Source organism: Oratosquilla oratoria, chromosome 7 (assembly GCF_046742065.1).
Source record: "Oratosquilla oratoria isolate Oo_2021 chromosome 7, ASM4674206v1, whole genome shotgun sequence".
In the NCBI taxonomy this organism is placed as follows: domain Eukaryota; kingdom Metazoa; phylum Arthropoda; class Malacostraca; order Stomatopoda; family Squillidae; genus Oratosquilla; species Oratosquilla oratoria.
Genome location: NC_134783.1, coordinates 39,408,967 through 39,416,466, shown reverse-complemented (window position 1 = coordinate 39,416,466; position 7,500 = coordinate 39,408,967).

The following is a 7,500-nucleotide window of genomic DNA, read 5'->3' as shown; positions in this document are numbered from 1 at the left end:
TGTCACGAAAGTCCCTATAATATTGATTGCATAAGACTTATGGAGTCCCAGACAGATAGAGTTGGGTGCATGGAATTTTTGTCGCTTTGGTATCACATGTTGGTATTATGTAAAATGATGCTTCAGTCCACCTTATAAGGAGGGTTGCTTAATGCTCCCTACCTCTCTGCTTTGATCAAACGCAATGCATGGAGGCATAGCTTGTTAATTTATTTTGTAATTTGTACGTAATTGGAAAAAAGGCGTGCTTTATTATTGTAACTAATCGTAACATCGTATTATTAAATTATATTTATTTTATATGTAGTTGAAGAAATAATATGTCAGTCATAATCCTAGAAACAAATAATCAGGAAGTAGTTTTATTTATTTAAAGAAAATTGGCACGATAGCTTTGTATGTAACCTGAGAACAAAGTACACGCCAGATTTTTTCTTCTTCTTCTTCTTCTTCTTCTTTATGTTCTACCACTTTATTTCTTCTTCTGCTTCTTCTTCTACCACTTCTTCTACTTCTTCTTCTGCTTCTAATTCTTCTTCTGCTTCTTCTGCTTCTTCTTCTTCTTCTTCTTCTTCTTCTTCTTCTTCGTCTCCAACGGTCCAGTGGGTTGCCAGGCTTGTATCGAGGCAGTGAGAATCTGCTTTCACCCGCCACTTGACTCCATTCAAACTTGGGGGGATTTGCAATGTTGACCACAATGGTACTTGCCACTGCATTGCAAGGCTTGGCGGGATCTGGTTCGCCGTCAACAACCATGCCAGTGTCTTTATTTATTTATTTATTTATTTAATGATGTATCTATTCATTTAAGTATTTATTTGTTTATTTATTTATCTATATTTATTTTAACAAAGGATTACAAAGGCGGAGCATACCGACAGGAGACCTTTTGGTCCATATCTAGGTCGGATGCGAATAAAAAATCATAATAAATAAATAAATAAATAAAAACTATAATAATGTAAATATCAAATAAAATACATAAATAAATGCATAGGTATAGTTAAATAATAAACAAACAGGTAGACAGTAGATAATAATAAATTGACATGTAACTAATAATAGATGAGAATCAAACAGACAAATGATAAAACAAAAACAAATAATATAAAATATACGATAATCATTACAGCATCTTGCTTAGGTGTTTATCTAAATGATTCTTAAAGCTTCGAACTGAACTACATTGCACTCTATCTAAATGATTCTTAAAACTTCGAACTGAACTACATTTTTTTAATAATTCGCTGGGTCAAAGTTGTAAGTCGGTCACAAATCTACATCCGCTTGATGACGTCATATCGCGTGTACTATCTCTGCTGGATTTGGTCTCAGGTCATCGAGTGAGTTTGGTATTGCCAAAGAAGGAAAATATATAAATATTTGTCTCCTCGGGTACTCTCGGAAAATCGGAAATTTCCAGTTTTCGGAACGAAGATGGGCTTTTCGAATATATATTCGGAAGTTTCCAGATTTTGGAATTTTAGAAATTCGTGGTTAGTTGGGGTAGTGGGGCTGGCGGAGTGATTAATTATGAAAGATGGTGTAAAAGTTTACGGTCTTAGCCAGGTACCTGCTAAGATGAGAGAGAGAGAGAGAGAGAGAATAAGAAGAAGCGCATGTTGTATTGCGTGGGGGGTTGCCTGCTGAATCGTGCTGTGTGCGACAGCTGTTGTATAATAGATTCTGCTTTGTGTGAATCGTGTTGTGTATTTTGACGAGTTCGGGGTGCACAAGTGTGGTGAGGACCTTTTCAGCTGTGATGGTGTTGAACACGCGTGGAGGTGAAGGTGGCACCGAGAAAGTGTCTTGGTGTCAGGATCTTCCAGGAGGAGGAGGAAGAGGAGGAGGAGGAGGGATGAACTAGAGTACATCTGGGGAGCAAAAACGTGTCCAGGTTTGAAATTAGATTTGATTTCTTGGCCACCCAGTAAGTGCGTCTGGTGTTGATAGTCGAGCGGTAGTCAGAAAATTAATCGGAAAAAAAATTCTCTCTCTCTCTGTCTCTCTCTCTCTCTCTCTCTCTCTCTCTCTCTCTCTCTCTCTCTCTCTCTCTCTCTCTCTCTCTCTCTCTCTCTCTCTCTCCCCTCCGCTCTTACGTACAAACATTTGCAGGTAGTCTGAAGGAATCCAAAGAATCCTTATTCACAAATAAGGAATTACAAAGGCCTTACCGAAACCGCTCGTACCTTACCCTTTTTTTCATAATCTACTCCGCTGTCCACACATCCATTCTCTCTGTGCTATCAGCATCATCACGCAGTCGGTACCAATAATCATATCAGTCAAATAAAAAAGAATCCCACAAATTCGCACCGTCGCATTTGATACCACGCAAAAAGTGAATATCAACTTCACAACAATATATCTAAATAACCAACTTATATCTGAATAACCAACTTGATAAGGATATGTATGAATACTAATTTAATAATGAAAAGTTTCCTGTCTGCTTCCTTCTTCGTCGTCTTGAAGAAGAAGAAGAAGCTACGATGAAACTTGTGACGTCATGTCGTTTTCTTTCCCGAAGCGCACTGTCTCGTTCTTCTTCAGACCCAGAAGTCCATATAAGCTTAGCTGTCCTTGAATCCAGCTCCCTCTCTTTGTTGTCGCAAATGGGCACCTGATCTACGAAGGACACTCTACCACCTGCCTTACCTTAGAGGGAGGGCAGGGCATGGTAGGAAAGGCCCTGTACCACCTATGTGGGGGTGCAAGGAAAGACGATTCTTCTTCCATCAGCTCTGATGGTTAGTGGGGGTGGGAGACGGGTCGGCTTTGTGAGACACGTTTTTCATGTGAGGTCCATTTGCGAAATTACAGTGGCCAGCTGGGATCTCCTGGCTGCTTATGTGCTACAGTACATGTAGTACATGTAAGAGTACACTCGTTTTGTGTACACGATGAAATGTACTCGGTAAGACAACCGATTGTACAAATTTGGTTTAGATTAGGAAGTGGTGTTGGTCCAGTAGCTATTGTACTTGGCTCGCATCGTGAAGTTTGTAAGTTTGAATCCGAGCTAATTTTTTTTTTTTTTTTTTATTATTATTATTATTATTTTTTTTTTTTTTTTTTCAATTTTTGTACAGTTAAAAAAAAATGTTAGCCATTGGTGTATACGGTTCTTGAAAGCAACTGCACCTTTTACAAGAACGGTTATGATGCTTTTGTATAACCGACTCTCTCGGAAAAAAAAAGTTATTCACTAATGCGATTGCATAAGAATTTAAGTAACATCCTTACGGACCAGAGTCACGTAGCATTCTTAAGTATTGGATAGTACTCACCACTCAATAACACTGATCACTTAAAACAATCTTTTGTCTCCTATTTTCTCCTTTATCACTGCTATGAGTCCAGCTCTTTAGTGCGATATTGTCCCCCACGGATAGAAACGACGGAAGAACTCCGATACTCTTCTCCTGTCGTTGGGGGGGGGGGCACCTGGTACTATGGTAGGTGGTACCTTGATCGTGATGATTCCTAATTGACAACCTAGTGGTACATCTCAGGTTGTATAGTGTCCAGGAATACGAAAACTTCCCATAGGGTTTGGTCCCATTTGTCCCTCTCTTCTCTTTCTCTCTCTTTCTCTTCATTATCTTCGTTCTTTTCCTCCTCCCCTCTCTCTCTTCCTACCTCTCCTCTTCCTCCTCCTGCTACTACTACTACTACTCCTACTACTTCTTTTTCTCGTTGTCCTCCTTCTCTTCCTTCAACTCCTTTTCCTCGTCTTCTCCTCCTCCTTCTCGTCTTCCTCCTCCTTCCTGCCCCTCCTCCTCCTCCTCGTCCTCCACCTCTTCTTCGTCTTCCTCCCTCCATTCCCTTCGCCCTCCTTGCCCGAGCCCAGTCCAGCTCCGCCTCGGGATGCGCCCGATCTCCTTTCACTGTTGCAGCACTCCGGGGTCGGCGCAGCGGCCGGGCGGGGCGGGTCGGGCGGGCGGGAGCGCTACTTCGCTGCTTCGCTCGCCGCCTTTCCTCGCTGTGTGAGGCCCAAGGTCTCGCGGACCGGGAGAAAGAAGAGGAGGAGAAAGAAGACAAAGGAGAAGGAAATAGGAGAAAATAAGAAATAATACAAGGAGGAAAAAGAAAAGAGAAGATGAATGGGATAGGGGAAAAAGAAGAAAACTACGTTGGCGGCAATAATAACAACGACAACCGAGAGGATGACGATGCCGGGGAGAGCCAGCGACGACGAAGACGACAACAACCAATTAGAAGAAAGAAAAAGCTTCTCTTCGATTCATCGTTTCTTTCTTCACCCAGCAAAACGACGCAGGAATTACCCAGCGCTTCGTGGTCGTCTTCTTGTTCCCACCCTTGCGAAGTCTCAGGTGACTAGATCGGGATGGTGTGCCTCAGAACCTCCAAAGGCTTGGATGGAGGGGAACCAACATCACTGACCATTGTAACTGTAGGTGTAAATTGGTAGTTCCCAACGTGGGGCGCATGCACCACGTAGGGGGCATTTTGATTTGTAAGGTAATATGAGGAGTTAATAACAGTGATTTTTTCTTAGTTGTTTGTGAGTATGTGTATGTGTGTGTGTGAATTAACACATACGGTTCATATATTGTACAGTATGCATACGTAAAAATATTTGTGTGTGTTTATGTACATGTGTAATTGCATTTCTATATATATATATGTGCGTGTTTTCAAATGTAACAGGAAGGGAATGGTATGGGGATTTTAGAAATGCTTAGGTTGGGCCATAGCCAGAAAAGGTCGGGAACCACTGACTTTAAATACATATCATCAATTGGGAGCATACGCCAGGGGGCGCGTTGCTTCACCCACACGCCGGCCGGCGCCAGTCCCTTTCACGGTCTCTCCGGAAAGCAAGCTCCCATGCAGCCGCCCTAACTTCCTTCCTTCCTTCCCACTCCAATCAATCCTCGACAAGTTCCATCAACTTTCCCCTAGCCACCATCAATTCTGTGGGCGTCGTCCCCTTCTTGGTCTCCTCCATCGGTGATAACGAAACCGTGTGATCAAATCACATAAAAGAAAAATATATTAATCTAGAATGTCTAATAACAGTACCATATGTGATAATCACGAGAGCCCCGTCCCACGATGAGACGAAGAAGCCGGCAGAACGATCTTACTGATGACAAAGGGACTGTTGATTTCACCAACGAATAGTGACGTATTCTGTGTGTGTGTGAAAGGACGGCAAGTATGATCAATGTTCTACCGAATGTTCTTCATTTGTTCTTCATAGAGAGGATGGTTGTGAGAGAAGAAGAACTTTGAGCTGCAAAGCCCGTGGGATTTTTAGGGAGTTCTAAAATCTGGGGATGGTTGTGGGAGGTGTAGGAGAATGGGAGTAGGGATCACCTTAGGAAGGGGAGTTAGGGAGTCGTTTTTGTAAAACCGGAAGAATAGAAGTATTGACCGTGAAGGACTTCCTCCCCCCCCCCCTTGGAGTCTTGATTATGTTCCGGGAAGACCTACGGGTCAAAAGAAGAGAGAGAGAAAGAGAGAGAGAGAGATGGTTGCCAGGTAAGTAGAACGTCTTGTAGTATTACTTCTTTGTCGTCTTCTTCCACTTCTATATCCTTTTCTTTATCATTACGTCGTTGTACACATCTTCCTTTTCTTGTCTGCCTTCGTCTTCGTTTTCCTTTCTTTTTCCTACTTTTGTCATCTTTATTAACTTCATCTCTGTTTACATTTTTAACTCCTTCCCCTTCTCATCCTCATCCACCTCTTTCTCCTCTACCTCCTCTTCCTCTTCCTCCTCTTCTTCCTCCTCCTTTTCCTACTCCTTTTCCTCCTCTTCCTACTCCTCTTCCTCCTCTTCCTTCTCCTCTTCCTTCTCCTGTTCCTTCTCTCCCTCCTCCTCCTCCTCCTCCTCCTTCTTCTCCTCCTCCTCCTGCACCCCCACCACCACCGCCACCTCCTTTTCCTCCTCTATCCCAACATGGTCTGTTTTATTGGTTAGGTTGACGAAGAAAAAGATGTACGTGCTTGGTTTGAAGTGCACCATTCAGAACGAGAAAGAAGAAGGAAGGAAGGGAAGGGAAGGTGCACCTTTCATTTGCATCCAGGTTGCTCGGGGTACCTTGTGACTGCAGCAGACTTAAAGCTGAGAGCTGCAACGCGAGAGAGGGAAGGATCCTTGTCGGAGGCAGAGAAAAGAGAGTAAAGAGAGTAATACCGAGTCGGAATACTCTTTTCGTGTGGTCCTCATTAGCTTCATTTCTCTCTCTCTCTCTCTCTCTCTCTCTCTCTCTCTCTCTCTCTCTCTCTTTTCTCTCTTTTCCTTCGTTTTTTCTCATATTGTTTGTCATACTCCCCCTCCCTCTCTCTTTCTCTTTATTTCTCTCTCTTTGTCTGCGCGTGTATGTGTGTGTTTATCTGTGTGTGTGTGTGTTTATGTGTGTGTGTGCTTCTTTATGTGTGTTTCTCTATCTGTGAGTGTGTTTGTATTTCTCCATCTGTGTTTATGTGTGTATATATGTGTTTATCTTTGTGTATGTATGTATGTGTGTGTATGTTTCTCTATCTCTCTGTGTGTGCGTGCGTGCCCCAGACCCACCTGGGAGTTCGTTATACAAGTCGAGGAAAGCATCAGGTCGTGTTGAAATGCCCTCGCAGAAGGGAGGAAGAGGAAGAAGAAGAGGAAGAGGAGGAGGAGGAGAAGGAGAAGGAGAAGAAGGATGAGCCTCCCTTCGATTGTGAAGAAGACGAAGGCGACGACGACGAAGAACTTACCGAAAAAGAAGAAGAGCCAAGGACCCGGAGACTCACCTAAGGATCGATCCTCTCACGTGAAGAACCAAGAACTTCTGTTCCTCATTCGACGAAGACCAATCCTCCTTCCCCCGAACTTAAAAAAAAAAAAAAAAAAAAAAAAAAAAAAAAAATATATATATATATATATATATATATATATGTGTGTGTGTGTGTGTGTGTGTGTGTGTGTGTATCACTTTCAACTTCCATTCCTCCTTTCTTACGTCGTCAAATCTCGCTTTTACTACCTACATGACTCCGCGAAGATAGAAGCTGCTCTGGTTTTTATTATTTTATTTATTTGACCGATTATTAATTAATCTATTTATTCTATTTTCATTATTTATTTATATATGTATGTTTTTGTTTATGTATTTATTAATCTAGTTCATTTAGTGGAAATTAGGTCCCGATCCAAGAAAAACGCTGAGACTTGGGGGCTGAAGGTGCGAATGGCGAAGTCTTTTCTTCTTTCTCTTTTTCCCTCTTTTTCTCTCTTCTTCCTCTTTTTCTTCTTCATTTTCTTTTTTCTTCTTTTCTTTTTCTTCCTCCTCTTCCACTTCTTTTTCTTCCTCCTTCTTTCTTCTTCTTCATTTTCTTTCGCTTCGTCTTCTTCTTCATTATTCTTCCTCATTTTCTTCATCTTCTTTTTCTTCTTCTCCCTCTTCATCTTCTTCCTCTCCCTCTTCATCTTCTTCCTCTCCATCATCTTTTCTGTTCCTTCCCCTTCTTTTTCTTTTTCCTCTTCATCAT